Raw genomic sequence first — 26,188 nt, 5'->3', positions numbered from 1 at the left:
CTCCTCTGCACATGTCCACAAATGACTGAGAAAGTGAGATGATCATTGATTTGGGGGTTACAAATAAATTATAGTAACTAGGTGAATTAACAAATATGGAATCTGCAAATAAGAAGGATCAATTATATGGAGAAGTAAAGTGCATGTGACCATAGCACAGAAGCTGGGAGGGAAAGACAGAAGAATGCTGTTATAAGGATCTCCTGCAATAGATTAAGTTCTTACAATGTATGTGGTATAATATTACTTGGAGGGAGACTGACAGTAAGGATGCATACTGTAAACCCCAAAGCAACAATCAAACCAAGTCAAACCAAAGCAGAATAAATGACAAGAGGCATAATGAATAGGCTACCAAGGACGGTAAGATGGAATAATAAAAAGTAATTCTAGAGGGGTATCAAGGAATAAAGGAACGAAAAAGTTCATTAGTGAAGGCATAATGATTGAAGAAAGAAATACAGCAAATTTGACGTGTTGTTTCATATTCTGAGCATATTATGAGAAGGACAACTGGAATTCCTTATGGGAGGACAGCAGGGACAGGCAGTCTTTCTACTCGTGTCCTGGTCTCCTCTTCCCAAGGATGGTGATGAGTCTGTCCTCCCCTCCTGTAATCCTAATGACCAAAAGCTCACATTGTTGAGGGACGACTGGCCTGGGAAATGGCAGCTTTTAGTCTAGGAAAACTTTTTTTCCCCATGTGATTAGTTTGTGATAATTAGCTGGTGTTATCAAGCAGAAATGGCTTTAGCTATGTTTTAAATAAACGATGCCAGGCTACTGAGTAATACCAACATATTTCCATAGGATTAACTGAAAGCAAACTTCAAAAAACTGCTCCTGGACTTATGCCCAGAGCCAATGTGTATAGCTTCTCTAAATAGATGAGGATTATATTAGTAAATATGAAAAGTGCAGCTCAAAGAGTCCAAAGACATGGCTTTAGAAATTATACTTTTTAAAATGCCTGAAAATGTCGTCACCCAAATACAGAGATAATGCTTACTGAGACAGAGTTTTAGAAATGTGAAGTAATGTGTGTAAAATTGCTTCTTAAAACAGTAAACAACTAAGAAAATAATCACAAAGAATAAGCTTAATCAAAGAGTAAGAATAATCACAAAATGATTTTGGCTTTTATGACCTGTTCAGTTTTGAGAAGCATAGGAACAAGTTCACACTCAGAATGCATTCTTGGTCAGTGTCAGGGTTACTTTTATAATTATTTTTGAATTTTAGCTTCCTCTTCCCATACATACAGAGATATTCAAGACATGGGTACATACCAAATGTTTGTGTTTTCTAAAAAAACTTTCCTCCATGTTGAAAGCTTTATAGCACCAAACAATTTCCTTTTAATTGTTTTGGTTTCCTAGACTTTCCTTGTGGAGTTGAAGTTGGTAAATCTCTTTCTCAAAGCACACTGCACCAGGTCTGGTCTTAGAGGTAGCCATACCTTAGCCAAAATTCCTTTCTAAACTTCTATTTCTGATAAAAATTTTTAGTATGCTAGAAACAGAAAGAAATTGTTTTGAATTAATAAAGGATATTTGTCAGAAACTCATATCTTATTGAATGGTGAAACATTCACACTATCCTCATTAAAGTAGGGAACAAGAAAAGCTGCCCGTTTTAATCATTTTACTTAACCATTTTCTGTAGGTTCTAGCAAGCCATAAGAAAAGAAAGTGAATCAAGAACTACCAATATTAAAAAGGAAGTGATTAAATTATATATTATAGTTTCTATTTGAATATAAGTTATCTATAACATAATTAATACACTATAATCATATTATTAATTTATTTCTTATATTAATTATATAATATGACATAATTATTATATATAATCATGATGTATTATATATGTATACACAAAGAGTTAAACTGTTACTCAGAAGCATAGGAAAAGTTTCCAGAATAGTTTCCAAACTTTTGAACTCAGCAGTGCAATAGCATTTCTCAAAAACCTTATTCAATGCGCAGAGGGTATGGACTTTCAGTTTACTGAGAAATTCACACATCTGTAAGAAATTGTGCAAATGAAACTGAAATCACAGGAGGTGCATAGTCACAATGTACCAAATGTGTAGCTAAAAAGATTATACATTTTATTTTAATTATTTGTTGGGAAATAGTTCATTGTCTATAATGTATGAATTTTTGTTTTAATCTGTCAACTTCTGAGGAAGGGAGTATAAGAGGACACAATTTTTTAAGGTATATTTTATAACCCCTAGAACCCTTTGATCAGAGGAGTTAACAACAAAACATATCTATAGAACTGAAATTCAGAATACAGTATTAAAAAAAAAAGTGATTTTTGTGGGCCTAAGTGGATTTTGAATTTACAGTCTTGTTCTCTAATAGACCTTGAATTTAAAATAAAGAAATAGGATATCTTTTTTCTTTATATTGCTTTTGAAGCACTACAAATGAAATTATATCTTCCTTAGAACACTCATAAAGCTATACAATTTCATAAGCTATATTTGAAAATAAGGGTTACTTTCAAGCTTATCAAGAACTTCAAAACATTTCACCTTCTTTAAGGTGGAATTTGTGCATGAAAAGAGCATTATATAGAAAATAAGGGCCTACCTGGCTTTTTGCTCTGGCTCCTTTTCATATGAGCTGTGTGTCCTTGGGCAACTGTTTAATCTCTCTGATCTTCAGTTTTCTTCATCTGTAAAGTTGAGGGAGTGGTGGAAATTAAATGAGATGATACATGCACAGTGCTTTGTAAGCTACAAAACACTGTACAAATACTGAATTATGAGCCAGGTTTTTTCAAATTCCAACAGCTATGAGAAGAATAAAAATAGAAGACACAATATTTATATTATCTGTTTTATGCAATGAACAAGAAGATGGCCAGGATGGTGAAAGATGTCAAGACCTTAGTCATCAGAGATGTGGTTGAAGGAACTAAGGCTGTTAATCTGAAATATCTGTTTCATCCAGACATGTTATCACCTCTCCTCACCCATTTTCCTCTCATAATAACATTCCCTTAGTCTAAAAATCAGAAAGAGCAAAGGCTTACATGTTCAGGTGAGGTCCTTAGCTGACTTCTTTGTGCTTACAGAATCCTTTCAATCTGTAAGAGGGGTAGGGGGCATTTGGATATAGTCTTAAAACAAAAGTCAACAAGCAGATCTTGGGGGCAAGCTGAAGAAAACGGAAATGGAGCAGGAGGACATCAGACAGAAGTTGAACCTCTGAGGCACACTTGGACTGAAGGTATTGAGTGGCAGGTCTGGATGCCCTGGGGAATTCTCAGAAGACGATGGCTAGCAATGGTAATGTGGTATGGGAAGCTGATGTCTAGTTAGAAAATTACTCAGGAATGCACAAATTAAGATTGATGTTTGGAGCTCCAATTTCCATACTTTCTATTGTTTCTCTTCTCTCATAATAACCAGTCTCTCTTTCTACCTCTAATTCAATCAAGTAAGACACAGTGAGTTTAATGAGTTTTGATTTTTCCCAGTCAGGAAGACCTGTCAATATTTCATAGGTAAGCAGAAAGAGGCAGTAAAATAGCCCTATTAAAATATTTTAGTCACTTCTGAGGAACCAAAGACAGGTTCCTTTTTGCAAAGCTTTATTCTCTTTGTATGAATTTCTCTCTTTGCTGATTTGTCTTTTGTGATTACTCAAAGATCAGGCAGCTCACATAATGCACATGAGTCAGTTTTATGGAGACAGCGGGGCAGCCTGTTGGCTTGTCTTCATAGCTGTCAAGCTGTAATTAATTTGTCAAAAAAATTTCAGCTGGCTACCTGTTTACAGCACAAGCAAGTGGTTGCTGGTATCAAACTATTTGTGAATACAGAATTTTTGCACATTTCTTTGGCTAAAATGGCATCATTTATAAAAAGACTATTGGTATATATTCCTAGAAAAATTTGTTGTATTTCAAATGGACTTAAAAAAAAAAACACTCTTCACACCAAAGTCTTATTTGCTATTTAAAGACCTATTTGTTTTAGCTGCCTACCTGTGTTGGGTGACAAAGGACAGTACCTCTTCCTGTAAACCATTTTAATATTCCTGTTTCTCAAGAGAAATTTTCCCTAAGTAAACATGATTATTGGTGCTGGGGTGCTGTATTTTGTAATTATAGTTTAAAAATCACTCCTTGTCTTACATTCCTCTTCATATATATATGCTATATAATCTATATGTATGATATATAGTCCATATTTTTTTCATCTTTTCATACATCCTACATGCAGAGAACCACAATTCTACAAATGACTGAAGTGAACATATTTTATGATATATTTATTTCTGTCTCCAAGCTCTGAGAGAAAAACTGGCTAGAAGCCAATGACTATTAAGAACTCATTTCTTGCCAAGCAGCTACTGTATTTCTTCAAAACATCATAGACTTGCTTGTAACAACTTGGAAAGTAGATTAAAATCACTACCATCCTTTCCCACCCCACCAGCAATTTTACATTTCAATGCCTCCACTGAACACTTTAGGAATAATCCACAGGACTCAGAATTTTCAAATTTAATTTGCAGGCTAGAAAGTTGAACGATAGGGATGTAAACTCTTGGAAGGTTTAACTAAACTCCTTTTCCTTCTGCCCCTAAGTGTAGGCATTCCCTAAGATTCTGTCCTTCTCTTGTTCTTCATTCTTCTTCAGGGCTCTCACTTCTCCCATGGGATCAATGATGCCTTTTACAAGGACAATTGACAGATCTAAGATCTCTTTTTCCCGGTGGTAAAATATATACAACATAAAATTTATCATGTTAATCATTTTTCCAGTGTTTCCTTCAGAGGCATTACATACATTCAAATTGTTGTGCAACCATCACCACCATTCATCTCCAGAAGTTTTTGTCTTCCCAAATTGAAACTCTATCCATTAAACAATCATTCTTCATTCTCTCCTCCCCACAGCCCCTGGCAACCACCATTCTACTTTCTGTCTCCATGAATTTGACTACTGTAGGAACCTCATGTAAGTGGAATCATACAGTATTTACCTTTTTGTGAATGGCTTTTTCACTTAGTATAATGTCTTTCAAGGTTCATTCATATTTGTAGCATGTTTCAGACTTCTATTCCTTTTTAAGGCTGAATATTTCATTGTATGTATATGCTACCTTGCTTATCCACTCATTTGTTGATGGACATCTGGGTTGTTTCCACCTTTTGGCTATTGTGGATAATGCTGCTGTGAACATGGGTGTACAAGTATCTATTTTAATGTCTCTTCTAGCAACCTCTGTCCTGAGCATCATGGCCACATTTCCAAATGTTGCTGGATACTTTTGCTTAGCTGTGCCATGGCTGATCACTCCTTCTAAATGAAACCCATTCCCCTAGCAACTCAGGCTTAAGACATACAAGGTATCTTTTACTTTTCATCCACTTTTAGCAACACTACCTAAACACAGCCCTTAATATTTCTGATTAATATATTAATATCCTTAATTAATTAATTAGAAACCTCCATTAAATAGGCTGTGTGTTTTCCTGCCCCAATATCATAGCTATGCCATTATCTGTACTTGGAGAACCCTTCTTTCCCTCTGCATCTCTCACCATCTCCTTTAGACATTTCCTGTGCACTCTAGCACACACTAATTTCTCCCTTTCCTCCATCTCTTTAGCAATTATTACAAATTTTTCTTCTGGTCCTAGGCAAATAACTGCCTTGGAATTATTTGTCCATCTTGGAGATTGTACATCTTGGAGAGCAAGGACTACATCACTTACTTATCAATTCTACAGTGACTGGCTATCTACTATGTTTTTGGCTCTGTGCAAGCGTTATAAACTGGCATGCAGCATGCTTTTAAGATGCTCACATTTAAGTGAAGATGTAACACAAAAGCAAATCATTACAATTCAACATAAAAATGGCTTTAGTGTTAATGCTTTTTCAAGAAAATTTTTATTGAAGTATAGTCAGTTACAATGTATCAATTTCTGGTGTACAGCATAATGTTCCAGTCATGTATATATATACATATATTTGTTTTCATGTTCTTTTTCATTAAAGGTTATTACAAGGTATTGAATGTAGTTCCCTGTGCTATACAGAAGAAACTTTTAAAAAGTCTACTTTTACAGACAGTGGCTAACATTTGCAAATCTCAAACACCCAAAATTTATCCCTTCCCTTCCCTTTTCCCTCAGTAACCATTAGATTGTTTACTATGTCTATGAGTCTGTTTCTGTTTTGTAGATTGTAGTTTTGATTTGCATTTCTCTAATAATTAGCAATATTGAGCAGAAATGGCTTTAGAAAAGCCTTGGGCAGAAAAAGAGTCCCTAACTCTACCTGAAGGAATTGAAGGCGGCTTATATTTCTTGACATTTCCACAATGACAAATGGCCTGCTGAAAATCAGAGAAGTTCCTTGTAGGTGATAATTCATGATTTTCACAATGGCTTTTTTTGGTATCCCTAGAGAAGCCATTAGCCTTTTCATGCATTTGCCTCCAGGATCTAGCCGTACGTTTTGAACTACTAATTGTTAGGGGAAACAGTCTGGACCTAAGGAATTGGAATGATAACTCTCACCCACAATTTCACTTTATGATGGATACATGTAAATGCCCCTCCCTGGGAGGCAGTGCCCCTGTGGGCAGAGAAGGGTCAGGATACAAGGTCTACATCCCAGAATCCTAGACGGTTGATGCGGGACGTGTGATTTGGAGAGTAACACAGGTGGCAGCACTCAGGTATCACTCAGTTCTCAAGAGAAGGCAGGGTACAAATTAGAGATTGTTTTTTTTTTTTTTCTTCAGGGATTCCAGATATATTTTCTGGAGAGAAAGATATAATAATAGTGATAAACTTTATATGCTTGCTGACTATTTTTTTTCCCTTAGTGCCTATCAGATTGTCTGGCACATAACAGTTCCTCAAATACTGCTGTAGAAATTCCAAAAATTATCCTACTTGAATTCACTACAATTTCAGGGAGTCTAACTCAACCTTTTCATCTGTTTATTGTCTTTTTACAATCTCCTAGGTTATCTAATTAAGTGTTGCCATTATGAGTTCAAGTTCTCAACTATAATATCCTCCATGTAAAATTATAAAGTATTGATCTAACTTTGTCCTGATTTCTGGACATTCTTTAACTGTGATAGATTATGTCATTTCTGATGGGGGTGGGAAACTGATAAAGAGCTATCTTCACTCCACTTCTCTTCTCAGGAGACCCACACCCCAAAGCCTGCTCAATACAGCTGGTTTCATAGGTTAAAGAAGGATAAACCTTTTCTTGCCTCTGAAACAAAAAGCAAGCTTGAAAATCTGCCCCTACTGGGACATCATCCCAGCTCATTAATGCTGTGCCTACTGATGGTCCTCACCTGTCTGTTCAGTTAAATGTGAGGCTGTTCATTTCTCCATCCATCAACAATCACTTGAAAGTCTACATGAGGGGCCCTGGATAAATCAAACAAATGGTGTTTACCTTTACGGAGCTGATAATCCCGTGGAGGACACAGACAAAGTTAAGTCACAAGAGAAAAGAAATTAGAAACTGTGATAAGTTCTATGAAGGAAGCACAGATGCCAGTGACAGAGAAAAAGAAAAAAAGGGTCCTCTGAGTTTGCTCAGAGAAGGGCGTTCCAAGGAGGTGACATTTAAGTTGACAGAAAGATGAGAAGGTGTCAGACATCCTTCAAGTAGAGGGAAGATTGTCCCACGGAAGACAGAGCAGTGTGTGTGAGGGCCCTGGTGGGGTGGGCTGGTAGAGAGGGGAGCTACAGAGCACAAACCCAGAGCACAAGGGGCAGTATGTTATGGTTGATAAAGAGTACAGACTGGTACCAGAATCCCCAGGTTCGAGTCCCAATTCAGTCTCTTACTAATGTTGTAACCTCATATGAGTTGCAAGTTCCATGCCTCTGTTTCCTTATCTATAAAAAGGGAATTAAAAATAATACCTATCTTACAGGATTTCAAGAGAAGCCATAGTTTTTTATATAAAATTTCCCAATTTTTAAACTTTGTCCACTAATTTTAAAAGAATGTTTAAAGATACTGAGCGAGTGAAAGCTGTTTTTGAATTCATTATGGCTTGAGGCTTACCAGTTTGCAGCCTTTTTAAATTCAGGGCCTCCTGTGCCATACTACATGGTTTTGATTTTTCCCTCATGTGTTGTGGGAATTCACTGAGGTGACATGGCTCCATCTATGTTTTAAAGATGCTGTGACTGTCTACCAGAAATGGGTTAGAGAGGGCAACAGTGAGGCAGTAAGACCTTGGAGGCCTTTGATGCAGTTTCTGGAAGGACCCCAGAACACTTTAATGACCTAACTCAGCTTTCTTTCCCCAGTTGCTTTCGTTTCTATCTGACCCATCCAGAGTCCCTTTAGTCCAGAGTCATTCATTGTGAGATTGTCCCAGACCTTCAGTCGTTCACTTAAAAAAGAAAAAAGACTATATATATATTTTTAGAACAGGTTTAGGCTCATAGCAAATTTGAGCATAAGGTACAGATTTTCCACATGCCCTCAGCCCCTGTACATGCATAGTGTCCCCCATTTTCAACCTCTCCTACTAGAGGGGTGCATTTGTTCCAGCTGATGAACCCACACTGACACATCACTGTCACCCTAAGTCCCTAGCTCACATTAGGGTTCACTCTTGGTATTATCCACCCTATGGGTTTGGATAACTGTGTAATGCCACCATTATAGCATCATACATTCAACATGAGAATTCACACATGGTAAAATTATTTGTCTCTAAGTCTCACTGATTTTATGGTAGACTAGGAATTTTCAACAATCACGAGACTTATTAGGAAAATTTTACAAATGAGAAAATCTAACTACAACTAATTTTGCAACGCAGTGAAATGTGTGTGAATACTAAGTAATAGTGATATAATGCAATGTTTTTTAAACATTTAATTACCATTCATTCATTTTGATTTTATTAATTAAAAAAAATTCAGGTCTGAAATTTCTTCCATGCACCCTGAGCCCCCGAGAACCTTAGGCTTTGAGCCCAGTGGCCTGAAGCATGGGCTAGCTCCACACTCCCCAGTCCCAGTTCTCCCAGTCTGTCTATCCCACCTCTCCCAGTCCCTGCAGGCTGGAGCCATGTTCTGAATCTCTGCCCAGGGCTGGGCCTCTATAGCTTTGCCTTCCTTTTGCCAGCTGCAGGAGGCTGGAGGTTTGCCCCACAGTTCAAGGGACAGAGTCCTAGGAAACCATCCCAGAAGATCTGACCTGCTCACCTGCCTCCTCAGTATTGTCAGCCACTGGATCCCCCTCCCCTTAGCCTGGGAACCCGGGGGCCAGTAAAGGCCCAAGGGCCAGATCTATTATGCTTCTTGGACACTGTGCCTGCCCAGGCAGCACCATTTCAGTTATCCAGCCTCCCTTCAACTCTGAAACTCAAGGTTGAAATGGAACCATTCTGCCTTCTCTGAATCCTTTTTCCCACTTCCTCTCCAACTGACCATCTGGGACTGAGTTCCTTTACATTTGCTTGTGGGATTATTTGGATTGAAGTCTGTCTCCTTTGCTATAGTATAAACTCTGCAACGTCAGGGTCCAAAACGGGTTTCGCACAGCATTATATCCCAGTCTAACACAACGCTAGGTACTCAGTAGGTTCTCAAAAAATATTTATAAGATAAATGGATGATACTGAGATGCTTTTTCTATTCTGCCTTGTTCTCTTTTGTCTCTTCCCCTTTCCATGTTCTCCCAGTTCCTCTACTTTCTTGTCTTCCTCAAATTCTTAATCTAATCTCTTTACCTGACAAGAGATATTTTCGCTTTCCTTGTTAATGTATTTTGAAGCAGAGAACTGCTATTTTTCCCTCCAAATTTTTGTCTTCCTTTTCAAATGCGTAGTCTTATAATGCTGTTCCCCCACAAAAGTAACTTCAGCAAATGGAATCATGAAATGGATGCATAATACTTTGAAACACAGTAACATTGAAAGAAAAAATGAGAGGAAAAAGAGAAGAACTCTGCTTTGATCTGGAAAAAAGACAGTGGGAAATATGTGCCAAATTTTTAAAACTTAGAAACTAGAACATTCTGATGTTCTAAGTCTCTAAAAAGTTTATAAATATATTTTCCTTTGGAAACTGGTTGCATGTGAAATTATTTTCATGCTTCAAATTCATTTTGGTCTTTTAGCCTAAGTAAGCTACTGAAGCAGAAATTGTTAGAAAATTCTTGTCAGGGTTAGATATGGCAATAATCCATTAATCTATGCCTCTTTAAGATGAGACTATTTCTGGAGTAAAAGTTTTTAATTCCTAAAATGTTTGTCATCTGAGGACCTCCAATTAACAGCAGATACAAATGATTTTACTTTCTTGTGGACAAAATGTAATATTTTGTATTAGTAGTGTTTCTTCTGGAAGCTCTAGCCAAGTTCACTGTCAGCCTTGTGAGGCAGGGAGGGACGTATGCACTTAGACCAAGAGACTTTCTATTTTGCAAGGGAAGCAGTGGATACCAAAAAGTAAAGTTACCCGACAGCATTTTTTAGAGGAACAAATAAAACTATGGAGAACTCTAGGAAAGCCCAGATTTCCCTTCTGGGGATCATTAACTCTGAGGAATTAATGGAAAAGTGAAAGCTTGGTTTGTCCACATTGCCAAGTTTTTTAATCCTTTATCTTACTTAGAATACTGGACTATTCCCTACTCTTTTATACTATTAGGGCATACATTTAGAGAAGCTTTCCTGGCATTTGGTGTCAGTCAAACATGGAGAAAGCGGAGTGTGGCAGAAGCAGTAGGCAGCTGAGTTCCCTCGAGTCCTGGCTCTGCCAAAAATGGGCTGTGTGTCCTCGGACACGTCATTCACTCCTCCAACCTCAGCTCCTTGACCAGTAAGAAGAGGTGGAACAAATGATCATGAAGCCATTTTTTTTAGTTGTAACCATCAACACCCTGACTCTTTTCCTTTATTTACTTTTTTGTTTTGTTTTGTTTGGGGGGGGTAATTAGGTTTATTTATTTATTATTATATTTAATGGAAGCACTGGAGATTGAACCCAGGACCTCGTGCATGCTAAGCACACACTCTACCACTGAGCCACTCCCCCCAGGAGGCTGTTTTGTTCTTTATAATGGGCTTACAAGAGACACCTCATGAGAGAAGATGTGAAGTCACAATTGATACACATGCCTTTCTCCCTTCTGATTTTGTTGGGCATCTAATGACTCCTTGGTTCTAAAAAATGTTCTGCTTTTTGTGTTTCCTCACAAAAAAGGAGCAGCTAACCACCAGGCTGGGTCATAAAAGAGTGGCCATCCTGCTCAGCAGTGGGAAATCCTTTTGTGCGTCAGGGGCAGAATTGCTGGCTGACAGGTAAAGGCACTGCATGGGGTGCCTGAAAGTTGTTGCCCGGATTAACCAGCTGCCAGGATCTTGACTGCACACCATGGGGACAGTGAATGGCTGCCTTTCACTCTGCTTCGCTGTTAAATCATACCAATGTATGTGTACCAAATTTCTAGAGAAAAACGTGTACAGTATGGGGAACATAGTGACACCCAAAGGCACTGTCCTAGTGAGATCTGAATGGGCACAGAGGAATGTGCTCTTTCTCTTTGGGGTGTGTAGCTTGTCCTCCTTTTTTTTTTTTTTTCTTTTCTTCTTTCCTTTCTTCCCCAGACAAATAACTAAAATTGCTCTCAGCAAAACTGGGAACTCCACTGGTTTTTAACACTGAAGTGTTCAGTCATAGCTGGATTTCAGGTCTCAAATAATGTCACCAGAGTCCAGTCCAACTCTTGGCTAGACTTTTCCCTATGTTGGCCTTGCCATCAAACAGACCCTTCTTGGAAAAGTGAAGGCCAGTGGAACAGCCGGCCTAATCTTCAAAACTTGCACTTAGCAGCACAGAGAGTACCCACTGCCTGGTCCCTTCAGCAAAAGTTGTGGGACTGGCTCAGAGCCGGGCTGATTGGGTGAAATGCCATCCCTGAACCAGTCACAGTGGCTGGGGAGGGAGGCAGGGTGCATGGTTGCTCTGGTTGTCTGCATCTTAGTTAAAGATCAACACAAATATCTGAGATTGTGGTCGACTCCACCTATCTCAGTTGCAGGGACTGAGAGTCACGGGGGAAGGGGTAACATGTCCAGAGAGAAAGAAGGGATGCCATCACCCCAAGGACAGTGAATTAATGCTGGGCAGGCTAAGAGAAGAAATACTCACATTATCCCACAATATGAATCTCTTCATTGAGAACAATAAGTGAAGGAGGACTAGGCAAGCAGAGAGGACCAGGGGATTAACACGTATAGGTTGGATCCTTCACTAACCCGGGATTACCTTGGATCAAGTACTAAATCAGCTGTCCACATCTCTCATTACTGTCATCATATTACAAATTAGAATTCTTACAAATCCTTAGGAAAGCTGCTCCTTACAATGAGTACACAGAGTTTTAGTACACTATTGTTTAAATGTTGAAAAGGGTTTCTTTTTTTCTTCTTTCACTGCATTTTGTCTTTTCATGGTGTGCAATTTTGCTGCATTTATAATCATTATGTACTTTGTTTTGAGAGAAAGCATTTTGTCATAAAAGCTTTTCATACAACCAGAGGAATGATCAGCTTCACTATCAATATTCTACCACAACCTGTTTTTTTCCCTTGAGATTATTGAAAATTAGTTGCAAAACTCAGATATATAGCAATTGAAAAAGAAAACTGAAAGCAATTAGATTCTCTTAATCTAGAAATAATTAATTTGTGCATGACAATATTACATACTATAAAAGAGACTCCATGTATTCCTCTTCCTTTTCCTTTCATAGTTATCATTTAAATCTAGCTTTGTTTGTGATATAATAATGTAGAGCTTGTGCACAAAGTGAGACTAAATTAACGCAAAGACTTCCCTTATGAATAGGAAAAAATGAATGTTTTTTTTTTAATTTAAAGGAAACTGTATTTAAAATGAAATTTTTGGAAAATATAATAAAGTCAAATATAAATATTGTGAACAGATGTTTCTTAAGAAACTTCTGAAATGAATAGTCACCATCTGGAACCATTTACAATGAGAAGAAGGTAAGCATGCACCTGCTCCTTTCTTTAAAAAGATGTTATCTCTGTACCAAATTATAAACAAGTATGGCACTTTCCATAAAAATGCAATATTCAATTTGCCAAACTGTTTAGAAAAATATTGACAAGAATGTCGATGGTTTATAAAAGTGTGCTTCTAAAAGGCTTAGTCTGTTTTCAGATTTCTTTGCTTACATGTAATTGTTAAAATTTAATACTCTTCAAAGTGGGTGCATGTTCTACATTTTTAAAGACAAGCACAAACCTGGACGGACACTGCTACTGCCACTGCCGCCACCTCACTCAAGATGTCGATTTGCCCTGGACCACAATTTAGATCCTCCACAATATGAATTGAACCTATAATCCTTACAGCTTTGATAGAGTAACTGCTTTAGTGGCTGCCTTAATGGCTTCCTGTATCCACATCCTTTGCGATATGTCATTGCAGCAACTTGCACAAAGAGGTGGAGTCTTTTCCCCCATTCTTTGAAGCAAGGTTGCACTTGTGACTTGCTTTGGCCAACAGAACAAAGGAGAAGGGGCCGCGTACCAGCTCCAGGCAAAGACCTCCAGAGCCTTTGTATACCTTGATCTTCTTTCCTGGAGCCCTTCCACAGCCCTGTGAATGAGCCCGGGCTAGCCTGCTGGACGATGAGACCACATGGAGGAGGGTCCAGGTATTCCTGCAAAGGCCATCCTAGAACAACTCACAGCCAACCAATTCCCCATCCTGTGAGAAGGACAGCCAAAATCAGCAGAGTTGCCTGTACCACAGTCCTTAGCCTTTTGCCTACACAAGGCTTTTCATTTCTCCACGACTAATGAATGACAGGGGGTGATGCAAGTTGCTAAAGGATTTTGAGAGCCTCTGGCTGCTGTCCTGGAGGCAGGTACAGCTGCAGGGATATAGTTTAAATGTGAAGATGCTGGAATTTATAGGTAGATCTTGATATGCAGGTTGGAGGCTCTACATACATGAAATAGGAAAAACACACTGAGTGGATGTAGGAATATGGTTAATTTGCTGACGAGGATAATCTTTTAATAATTTCAGCATATTTTTAAATATAATTATAACTGAAGCTAATCTCTGCTGAAATCCATTCTTTCTAAAAGTAAATTCTTATTTCTGAAGTTGATTCCACATACTACGTATTCTTTTAAAATATTCAATTATTACTTATGAATTAATTCTACTTGTTTCCTAGCTAATTCAGCTTTATTAGAGTAGGTTTACTATAATTGTGTTGTGTTAACTCCATTATCAGACTGACCTGATAGCTATTAAAGCTGAATGTCAAAGAATAAAGCAATCAGAGGTTATTTTTTGTATTTGTGATGATCATTGCTAGTTATTTCCCTGGCATTCATCTTCCACTTTCCCTCTATCCATACTCCAAAATTTCTTTCCCCAAGTCTTATGATTTGGGTGGGAAAAATCTTACTACAGATTCCAGGGATGGGCTGATTGGCTTATATCCCATGGCCTCGTGTGTTGGTTCTGGGGTGAAGCAAAACACAGTCAAAGTTAATAAAATACAAGGAGATGCTTGTTGGACTTCCAATGTGGAGAAGCTTGCCTGTTTCCCTGCATGGTGTGAGGAACGGAATTATGGAAGTTATTTTTCTGTAAGAGTTGCAGAGGGCCACAAAATGGAGCCTAAGGATTAGGCTATACCACAGAAAGCAAGTAAGAGAGATAGGAAAAAAAAAAAAAGCTCCTTGGAAACATTGTTTAAGGGGCTGGATACAGCTTTGCCTGAAGTTAACATTGCTTCTGGAGTTTTTGTCCCTGGCAAGGCCCATTAACAATTCCCAGGAAATAAAAATGGAATCTGAGTAATAAAATAAAGTCTAACCTTTTTTTTCCTTTGTGCTTCACCTAGTTTCACTAGCTCGTCTGGTGCTGTGTGCAGAGGCCTCCCATAGCCCTTCAGACCAGAGATCCTCCTGCAGAATGGCTGCATTGACAGCTCAGTTGTTGGGGGGGGGGGGCGTGTGCAGAAGCGTGCACCTGGCACTGAGCTCATCCCTCGAGAACTCCACCCCCTCCCCCTTCTGGCTGATGAGAACCCTATAAAGCAGCCCCCACTACGGCTGCCTGGAGAGCGCGGACCCCAGAGCGTGAGCTCACACCTCTCCATTCTTTGATCCAAGAATAAAGCTTTCTTTTGCCTCTGAATCTCAGTTGCTGCCACCACACCAGGGCTTTTGCCCCCCTCATTGACCTCCAGGCTCAACGGAAGCCTTCTCCATAGTCACTTTAATCTGGTAGAGGAAAGTGGGCAGCCCTGTGAGCATACAGGCGAGATGAGGAAAAGGTCCAGGTAACGAGGACCACCTGACAGATGGAATGAGGACACTTGATGCAAAGTCAGGAAAGGTCCTCGGGGACGCCTGAGTGTAAAAGGGTCTCAAGTAGGTAGTGACGGGTGACTTGACCTCTCTTCCAGTTAGCTCTGTTCCCTCTGAAGGGAGTTGGGGTGCCCTGTGAGCCACTTGTAAGACCAGGAAACCCGGCTAAGGAAGCCCTGTGAGCTGCTGGCAAGAAGAGGAAATTCCAGACTGCCTGACCACTGTTCTTAATCCTCAGGGCTCCTCCCCCCTCTGCTTGAGAGTGAGGCTTGGGTGATTCTTACTCCACCGAGGTCCCCCTGGCTCTCCTCCCAGCTTCAGCACAAAGCGTCAACTGCCCGAGCGATCTTGTGGGTACCCTGTGGGATTCCCTTGCATTCTTAGCCCTCACGTGGTGGGAGATCCAGAAATTCCCTCTGAAAACAGAGCCACTGTGCTGCTCCCTAACGGACCACAGGAGTGGGGAACTGGAGGTGCAGGGGCTCAGGCCCTGAAGCCTCCTGCAGCACATTCTGAATGAGGGACTTACATCTCAAGCATGGGCCATTACAAATTCAAGGGGGACCCTCAGTTATATCAGAGTCCGCACCACTTGGACGCCTCCTATTTGGGCCTTTGAGGAATCCAAGAACAGTTGGTTCTCGTTCCAAATTCCCGAACTGGAAATCTTCTTTGGGTCAAATCTTGTGGTATTTGCCTGCCAACAAATCACTCCAACTGAGGGGTAGTTGAAAGCAAATCCAAAACAGAACATCTAAGGTATGGGCAATCCATTACGGTATATTTTTCAAAATTGGAAGTTTTTCAGGTATCATTCCCTGACCCAAAAACATTTAATCTTCCTGTGTAATACAGCCTGGCTCCAATGCCAGCTGGGAGAAGGGGAAAGTTGGTTCATCAATGGGTCTCTAAATATTACAGCACCATTTTATAATTGGACCTGCTATGCCAGACACAAAGGAAATGGGATGGAACTCCCCATAATGAGTTTTTCATGGCCTTATATATCCGAGTAAAGGCCTTCAAAAAGGATATGGGCTCTCCTCCACTGAGGTAATACCAGTCCTTGACCCTCCTCCTGAAGACCTTCTTGATCTCCTCCCCAGCCCTCCTCTTCCCTGCCACCTTCCTTCATATGTCCTGATTTGTGCCACCAGACAGAGGAACCCCCTCCAGACCAGCCCCCTGCCCCAGAACCCAGCAGCAAGTACAGGAAGCAGGACTGATCCCGGCCAGGGCCCAATAACCCACTAAGAAAAGTATCCCTTTGGCCAGGTTCCTGATGGAGGAGGACACATCCAGGTGTACGTCTTGTTTACCACTTCCTACATGTGTAACCGGAAAAGTCATAGTAAGGGGTTGAGGGAGAATCCAGAGGAGTCCTGAATCTAATTAGAAGAATCTTTCAGACCCATGACCCTACCTGGGCTGACATCCAGAGCCTCCTCAGTGTAGTCCTACCAGAGAAGAAAGGGCAAGAGGAAAGTAAAGCAGCAGACAAAATGCAGGTCATGCTATTTTCAGACTGGAGAACCAAGCAGTCCCAGATTACAAATGTAACTGGGACCACTGAGACACTGAGGAAGGGAGAGGCAGACAGAGGCTGACCCATTATAACAGCAAGATCCTAAAGGGAATCCAGGCAGCAGGAAAGAAGCCTGTCCATTGGAATAAGCTGAAGGAAACCAATCAGGAGCCAAGGAAAACCTTTCAGCATTCCTAGAGAGCCTCAGGGAATGCCTCGGAATCTACACTTCCACTGACCCTGCGTCATTGGAAGGGAATGCAATCCTGAAGTCATAATTCGTTTCCCAAAGTGCCCCCCAACCTTAGGTGTAAACTTCAGGAACTGGAATTAGAACTGTTGTCGAACCCAAGTTTGTGTGCTCAAAGCACAGTGAGGCCAAGCAATCTGAAACATCAGAGTCTGGAGCAGGGAAAGGTTTACTGCAAGGGCCAATCAAGGAGAGTGGGTGACTTGTGCTCAAAAAGCTGCAACTCCCCAATGGGCTTCGGGAAGAGGTTTTATATGCAAATTTTGGGGGAAGGCTGCTGTGTGTGTGTGTGTGTGTGTGTGTGTGTGTGTGTGTGTGTCCTTCCTCTGATTGGTTAGTGGTGAGGTAACAAACAGTTCAATCATCAGCCTTCTGGTTCTGACTAGTCGGGGGTCCACCGGCTTGTGCTCAGCCTGAAGTTACCATCGTCTACCTGCGTGGCCGCCTTAGTTCCTGTAGAAGACTCAGAGATCTGTGTCAGATTATATACGTCCCTTGAGGAGGAACCAGGACCTTGCCCCATCACTGCACTATTGTTTCTTGATTGCCTTTCCTTTGATTCTGCGTTTCTTCACTTCTCTAATTCATAATTGATTGAATCTGACCTTTGGAACTCAGGGAAGGTCTAAAAGGCTGAAAGCCTTTTTCCTACAAATGAGGAATGGAGGACACTGAAAAGCTTCTGTACCCAGGAGGGTCCCACAGGGTTCTGCTCAGTTTCAGAGCCAGACACCCCTACCTCTCGTCTGGTTGAGGTTGCCTACTGGGTGTTGAGTAACCAAGATATAGAGGAGGAAAAGCCAGGGAATAAAAAGGCCTGGAGCAAGCCCACCTACTGGCTGTTGCCCTCCAATGCCAATCAGTCCTCAGGGAAATCTAGCCCTGTGGAGACTCAGCTCTGTGAGCGACCCCCGCCTCGCACCAAGAGATAGCAAGCCAAGGAAACTAAGACCCAATCAGTGCACCAAATGTAAACAAAAGGGACTCTGGAAGGGAGAATGCCCTCACCGTGCCAGAAGGGGGGATGGAAATGGCAGAGCCCAGCCACTACCCTTGAAGGCAGATGGTCCAAAGAGATGAAGAATGATGGGTCTGGGGGCTTCTAAGCTGGCACTCTGACTGACCCCGAGGAGCCCTGGTTGATGTTGGACATAAAGGGAAAGCCTGTGAAATTCTTAGTCAACACCAGATCAGGAAAACCTAGTCACAAGATTTGTAAAATTATGACAGTATTAAGGAAGGCCCAAGACCAGGCATTCATAGAGCCATTAGGATGCAAATTGGATGAATACACTGTCACCTATTTTTTCCTCTATTTTCTGGAATGCTCTATACCCCTGCTAGGAAGGGCTATCTTACATAAATTGAGAGCTACTATCCTCCTAACAGGAGACAAACTGGAGACTGATATCCCCTTAGACAAAGGGCACAAGATGATGATGTTAATGGCTGAGGACAAACCTCCCTAGACAGAGCACACTGACTCCCCTGGAGTAAATCTCGAGGTCTGGGTCCAGGGATGGGTGAGACAAGCTCTAGGAGCCATCTAACACCCACCTAAAACCCGGACATACATGGCCCAGTAGCAGACAGTACCCTCTCCATCGGGAAGCCTTGTGGGCATTGCCCCTGTTATACAGGCCTGATGGACCAGGGCTTATTAGACCACGCCAATCAGCCTGTAACAGCCCATTCTCCTCGTAAACCCAGCTGAAGAGTGCTGGATGGTACAGGACCTCGGGGCAGTCAGTGAAGCCACTAAAGATATACATCCAGTAGTTTCTAATCCCTACACCCTGCTGGCCACTCTACTGTCTACTAGAACCTAATATTCTGTGTTAAATTTAAAAGATGCCTTCTTCTGTATTCCATTAGCCCCAGAATCACAGGAAATTTTTGCTTTTGAGTGGCAGGACCCAAATATGCAACCACAGCAACAATACTTCTGGACAGTTCTGCCCCAAGGTTTCAAAAATCCCCTCAACCATCTTTAGGGAAACTTTAGCTAATGACCTAAAAGATCTACATCTGGAGGAGGGAACCCTCCTCCAGTAAGTGGATGACACTCTGATTGCCAGCCCTACTCCGGAGGCCTCTGACAAAGATTCTGTAACCACCCTGAACCTCCTAGCTGATAAAAGATATAAGGTGTCCAAGAAAAAGTCTTAAATCTCAAAAGCTAGGTGACCTACCTAGGCTTCATTCTCACGGAAGATCAGAGAAGCCTACCCCAGGAAGGGAAAGAGGCCATTTGCAGCCTCACCTCTCCTAAAACTGGAAGACAGCTTAGGGGTTTCCTGGGGGTGGCTGGGTTTTGCCGCATCTGGATCCCTAACTATGGTCCAATAGCAAGGGCTCTATATGAAAAATTGAAAGGAAAGGATGATGATCCTTTTGAGTGGAATTCAGAATGTGAAGGGACCTTTCAAACATTAAAAAAGTGATTACTTCAAGCCCCTGCCCTGGCCCTCCCAGACTCAGCTAAACCTTTTAATCTTTATACTCATGAGAGAAGGGGAATCACCCTTGGGGATATTAGCTCAAAGACTGGATCCCTTAGTTGTGTGGTTGCTTATTTCTCTAAACAATTAGATCAAACGGTTAAGGGATGGCCTTCTTGCCTCTGGGCAGGAGCAGCTACTACAGCCCGGTTAAAGGAGGCTGAAAAGTTAATAGTCAATCAATGATATGGACGCCACACCAGGTTCAGGCTTTAGTAAGTTGTAAACGAACAGAATGGCTAACCCTCAGAAAGCCAATTCAAGTTCAGGCTGTGCTTTTAAACAGCCCATTAGTGACACACTTGCAGAAACACGGATGGACCTAGAGATATCATACTAAGTGAAGTAAGTAAGACAAAGACAAACATCATGTGATATCACTTATATATGAAATCTTGGGAGAAGGGTATAGCTCAAGTGGTAGAGCACACACTCAGCACCCAGGAGGTCAGGGGTTCAAACTCCAGTACCTTCTTCAAGCAGAAATCAGTGAAGAAGCCTAATGACCTCCCCCTCATATATATGAAATCTTTTAAAAATGGCACAAATGAACTTATTTATAAAACAGAAATGGATTCACAGACACAGAAAGCATACTTATGGTTATGGGGTGGGGAAGAGGGAGGGATAAATTAGGAGTTTGGGATTAGCAGATACAAACTACTATATATAAAATAGATAAACAACAAGGTCCTACTGTTTAGCACAGGGAACTATATTCAACATCTTATAATAACCTATAATGATAAAGAATATGAAAAAGAATATATATATATAACTGAATCACTATGCTGCACACCAGAAATTAACACAACATTGTAAATCAACTGTACTTTAACTTAAAAAAAAAAACCAAACAGCACAAAGAACCTGTCACGCACTAAATCCTGCCACCCTGCTACCCTTAGAAATGGGGCCCCTGCAGTATGATTGTACAGAAACCATAGCGATGATCTATCCCTGTTGCTCTGACCTGGAAAGTGAGCATCTCCCAAACACTGATGAGGACTGGTTCACAGATGGGGGCAGTTTTAGGAGAGAGGGAAAAAAAAGCTGCTATACAAAGTGATCTCCCAGACTCAGGTCATAGAGGCATGAAGCCTACCCCCAGGGACTTCTGCCTAAAAGGCTGAAGTGGTAGCCCTCACCTAAGCCTTATAGGTCAGGATAGGGAAGGTTTTAAGTGTTTACACAGACTCCCAGTATGTGTACGCCATCCTATGCACACATGGGGCTACTGGAAGGGAAGAGGTATACTGACTGCAGAGAATAAGCAGGTGAAACATGGCTTGATCGTCTTGAGACTCCTAGAAGCAGTGCAACTTCTGAAAAAAGTGGGAGTGATTCACTGCTAGGGTCATCATAAAGAGAATACAGAGGTAAATAAAGGGAAACAAAGCAGATGGAACTACCAAAAAAAAAAAAAAAAAGGCAGCCCTAGATCCAGTAACTTGGCAACTAACCTTCATACCTGAGAGGCCAGATCCATCTAACGACTCCACAGTCAATACAGAGGAAGAATTAGACAAAGCCCAGAGACGGGGCTTCAGTAGAGATCTAGGAGGCCATGCGTGGCTAGTTAATGAGCATGGGCAATACTTTCCCCAAACTGCAGACTGTCAAGGGAGGCTTGTATAGGTACTTGTTACGGGAGGGAAGCCCGATGTAACTGGTTAGTTGAGATCATGGTAACTCCTGGCATGAAAAGTATACTCGGTCGAATAGTTGAGACCTGCTGCATCTGCACAATGAACAGCGCCAACACCAGACTCCCCAGAGGCCCCCAGATAAAGCCCATTCAGACCAGAGGGACATATCCTGAGGAACACTGGCAGACTGATTTTGCCGTCATGCTGAGACATGACAATACCAGCACTTTTAGGTATCTCTTGGTGCTAGTGGACATGTTTTCAAGGTGGGTAGACTCTTTCCCCACTAGAATGGAAATGGAAACGGCAGCCTAAATGACTAAAGTATTACTAAAAGAGATAATCCCCAGGTTTGGGCTCCCAGGATCCCTACAGAGTAATAATGACCCAGCATTCCTTCTTCCAGTGACAAAAGGGATAACAGGTGCCCAAGGCATAAAATGGACCATGTACTCAGCCTTGAGACCTCATCATGGGGGAAAGTAGAGCGATCCAGTCAGACCTTATAATGGTCCTTAGCCAACTGTGTCAGGGGAACTCAAGAAGATTGGATCAAGTTACTCCCAATTGCCTTTCTCTGTATGTGGTTAGCCCCAAGGGATACATTATAGTTAAATTTGAACTCATAGATGGTAGACCCATCCCCCAAGCCCGAGAGAAGGGACACCTTAGACCCCTTGAAATGGAACAACTCAATATGCCCTCCAGGTAGGAGAAACCGTGAAAGCCCTCCCTGCATGTGGTAACCAGGTGCTGCCTGCACCCACTGACCTGGCCCTCCCCTTCTGGCCAGGAGACTGGGTGCATCTGAAAACCTGGAAAACCAGCAGCCCATGAGATCAGCTCACTCCTAAGTGTAACGGAGCCCACCTTGGTGACGCTAACCAGCCATTCTGCCCTGAAGTTGCAGGGGATCACTCCGTGTGTACATCACAGTCGAGTGAAGAGGGTCCCTGAGCTCCAACCTCCAGAGAGACAACCTGGGGCAACAGACCCTCTTAACTACTGGTTTGAGCCTCTCTCTGAAACTTCTCTTCCTGAAAAACAATAAAAGTGTCCCATAAGGACAGACTACTAATTATAGGAATCAATGCACTAATAGGGGTGCTAGTGACGTTGGCCAGGTGAACTGTATATAACTCTGTTACCATAAAAAAGAAAGGTAACAGCCACGATGATGTTGGTGGCCCATGTGACCAGTCTTGACTTCAAGCTATTACAAAAGTCCACTGCCTTCCTGGCCGGTATGGTTGGATAACCAAATTGCCCTAGATTATCTGTTAGCTCCCCAGGGAGGGGCATGCACTGGCCATTGTGCTGTTTTGATGTAAGTGGACTAATTTATGAAAGCACAGACAACTGGAAAAAGCAACTTGGCTGGCAGAAACCAGGCTGCATATTCTGGATGAACTAACATGGAGTGAGGGTAATCAGGGCCTCTCCGGTGTCACCGGGTTCCTACCTCTCCTGTGCCCTTAATGACCATTATTGTCTTGCTAATGTTTGGGCCTCACAACCTAAATCATCTGGTGTTCTGTGTCTCTAAAGATTAGACAAATGGTGGCGGCTCAGGGATACAGAGAGTCAGGGCTGAGTACTGGTGACAACCCAACACATCTAAAGGCAGCTGGCGGAAAGCTCTGCTCCTCTCCCCAGGGTTAGGACGATGCCCCAAATCAGCAGGAATCAATTACAGAAGACGGACTTGCACCTCTGAAGAATGAGGAGCAGGACAACAGGCAGGGGAGGGATTTGTCACCAGCAGAGCCCATTAATAATTACAGGAAATAAAACTAGAATCCGGGTAATAAACAAAGTCTAACCTTTTCATCCTTTTCTTTGTGCTTGGTCCAGTTTCACTTGCTCACAGGGAGCTGCTTGCAGAGTTCTCGCACCCAGCCCTTCAGGCCAGAGTTCCTAGTGCCAAACGGCTGCATGGACGCCTCAGCGCGGTGGGCTGCGTGCAGAAGAGCTGCACACGACACCCTGATTCAAGATGGCAGCCGTGTGCAGAGCCGCTGCGCCTGGCACCGCGACCTGAAGGGGGAGCAGCCCCACTGCGCCTGCGCCTGTGCCTGCGCCGCGCCTGCGCCCGCCCACCGGGAAGTGCGCCCCTCACTGCTGCGGAGAACCCTGCGAAGAGTCCCGCCCACGGCCTACGGGGAGATGGTGGACTCTGAGAGCTGAACCTCCCCATTTTTTGATCTAAGCATAAAGCTTTCCTCTGCTTCTGAACAGAACTCAGTCTCATTCTATTGGCACGAGTGACACAAGACAGGAGGACCCTGGTTGGCGACCAAATTGGGGGCATCGGTAACATTTTCACTTACGCGACTAGTAAATCCCCTTTATTATTTAAGCCAAAATGAGTTGTTTTCTTCAGTTACAACCGAAAGATGAATGACTGATATGCTCTCTCTCCCATTTCTAGCTTTGCTTTAAGCCCCCTAGTTCAGGGTCTTTCTTCTTGCTTGGACTATTGCAGGAGCCTCTTAATTACTCTCCTTACTTCTAATCTGTGTCCCTGTGATTTATAGTTTGTTACTGGGTTAATACCTTTTAGGCACAGCTATAATCAAACCCTTTTGCCCCCAAATAGTGGTGGTTCCCCAGTGTCTACTGCGTTAAAAACAAACATCTTTTGACATTCTAGGCTGCTCAGTGTGTGCCAGCAGTACTCCTTAGGGCTTCCTTTGACTTCCACTCCATGTTGGTAAGTACAGAAGCTGTTTTTGTATTCTTTTCTTTATTTAACAGCTCAGTAGTGTTTTTAATGTCGATTGCTCTCTCCTAAGACATTTCTCCTCCCTTTGTTTCTGTGATGCAGCATTCTCCACTTTTGGTCTTCTCCATCTATTCAATCATTAAATGTTGGATTTTTTCCAGATTGTTTTCTAGGACTGTTGCTCCTCTCAGTCCATACACATTTGCTGAGCTTCTCAACTCCTATGACCTAAAACTCCTTTTAAATGCCAATGACTCTAAATCTAAGCCTTCAACTGGACTTCACTAAGTTTCAGACACTGACAGCCACTTGCCCACTGGACATCTTAATCTCAGACTCATCACTTTCTCCTCAAACTTGCACTTCCTCTAGGATTCCTAGCCCCATGAATAGTTCTCACCATCTATCTAGGGGCTCAAGTCTGAAATTTGGAAGTTATGCTTGGCTCTTCCATCTCCCTAATCCTTCAAATAATTGAACACCAGATCCTGTCAACTCTACTGGCTAAAGATCTTTTTCTGTTCCTACTGTCATCCTCCAGTACAAGCCAAAATCCCCTGTCTCTGTCCTACTAACTAGACTCTTAACTGGTTTCCCTACTTCTACTCTGTCTCCTTTCTTCCCTCTCTCCACCTGAGCTATCTTTTAAAAATGCAAAATATGATCATGCCACTCTCTTGCATGCAATCTCTTAATGACTGCCCAATGCCCTTAGAAACAGGTCCAAATTCATACCACAGCCCATAAGGCTCCAATGAGCCAGCCCCTGCCGACCTCTCCAACCTCACCCTGGGGCTATTCCCCCTTTCTTTTACCCGGCTTACCACACTCTGCTTTGTCCTGAGGCTACACCAAGGCTGTTTTCTGTACCATCGATATTCTTACTAGCATTTCTGCTGCCTAACCCCAAGGGCCCAGCATAGGCATCATTCCCTAACGCCCCCAAATTGTCGGCAAACCTCTTCCTACCCTGAATCTCACTGCACCTCACTTTGTCTAAGAATCATCACAGTTGTGAAGACCTGTTCAAGGTCTGTCTACTCTCCTGGACTTTAAGCTCTGTGAGGGTGGAGACTGTGTCTGTTTTGTAACCTTTGCCTCTAAAACTTTCTTTTTCATTGGAAAGAAAATGAAATTTAAAAAAAAACGTAAAAATTTCATGTTTATATAAACATAAAGAATGAGAAATAAGCTTAAAAGGAAGGTAAATGTTGTGCATAAAGTGAATTTCCTAAATATATACCTAGCTTGTAAAATAAAGAGGTGTATACAGATGCCCTTTAAAAAAATATTTAAAACCCATTATTTAAATAAGTCTCTTATAAGGCAATAAACTGGGGAAAGCAAAGAAGTAAAAATTCTCAAACCTCTCAAACATTTCTGGTTTTTGTGCCTATTTGTTACAGCGGAGGAAACTGCTGACAAGAAAGTTAGATAGGTGATGTAAATAGGGAGGCAATTGCTAACTACAACGTTACAAGTTAAAATTTGAATTATAAACGTTGACTAATTGTCATTACATGTGGTTTCTTTTGATAAGATCCTTTTAAATGTAGTCTAAATTTTAGTTTAATGCACTTAAAAATAAAATTTATGCCATTTATCAAAAGAAAATGTGGGCTGATTGTTAGTTCAGCCTTTGTGTTTGGGGCAAATGAGTAAGAATCTTCCAGCGCCTAAGCTTTTCTTAGGTGGTAAACTCAGGTTCTTGGAAATCTTTATTAACTCTTTTTAGCCACCTGAACATTGTTCAAAAAGCTACCGTTTGAAAACTGTGCTGATGAAGAAGATGGAAGAGACCAGAACACAAATGATGCCATTCTCCTGATTCATTCTGTATTATTTCCTATGTCAGTAGGTTATTGGAGCTTTAGAATTTATATATCAAATACAGATGATCAGGTTTGTTTTTATTTTTTAATTAGCACATTATAACCACTTTTAGAATAAAAAATATACTAAACATAATATTAGGTATTTTGTCATCTTAATAATAATAATTGAGACTATTCATAGCACTATTCTAAGTGCCTCGCATACATGACGTTGTTTAAGTTTCACAACAATACAGTGGAGGCATTTGAGTCTCAGAGAGGTTAAGTAACTTGATCACAGTCACACAGCTAGGGATAGC

General features: G+C 41.5%; 2 long non-coding RNA genes across 2 annotated transcripts; one reads left to right on the top strand and one right to left on the bottom strand.

Moving 5' to 3' along the window:
* Positions 1–1,111: 1,111 nt before the first annotated feature.
* On the bottom strand, positions 1,112–23,342 carry LOC140687361 (uncharacterized). The gene is made up of 3 exons (XR_012061607.1): positions 23,153–23,342; positions 2,604–2,688; positions 1,112–1,512 (listed from the first exon to the last, which is right to left on the bottom strand). It is a non-coding gene; the product is annotated as an uncharacterized lncRNA (long non-coding RNA).
* A 127-nt stretch (positions 23,343–23,469) lies between these two features.
* On the top strand, positions 23,470–25,874 carry LOC140687362 (uncharacterized). Its single transcript, XR_012061609.1, has 3 exons — positions 23,470–23,642; positions 23,983–24,042; positions 25,790–25,874. It is a non-coding gene; the product is annotated as an uncharacterized lncRNA (long non-coding RNA).
* The last annotated feature ends 314 nt before the right edge of the window (positions 25,875–26,188 follow it).

Source organism: Vicugna pacos, chromosome 2 (assembly GCF_048564905.1).
Source record: "Vicugna pacos chromosome 2, VicPac4, whole genome shotgun sequence".
NCBI classification, from domain to species: Eukaryota; Metazoa; Chordata; class Mammalia; order Artiodactyla; family Camelidae; genus Vicugna; species Vicugna pacos.
The sequence above is the reverse complement of the archived record's forward strand: the minus strand, read 5'-3'. Positions and strand labels throughout refer to the sequence as shown.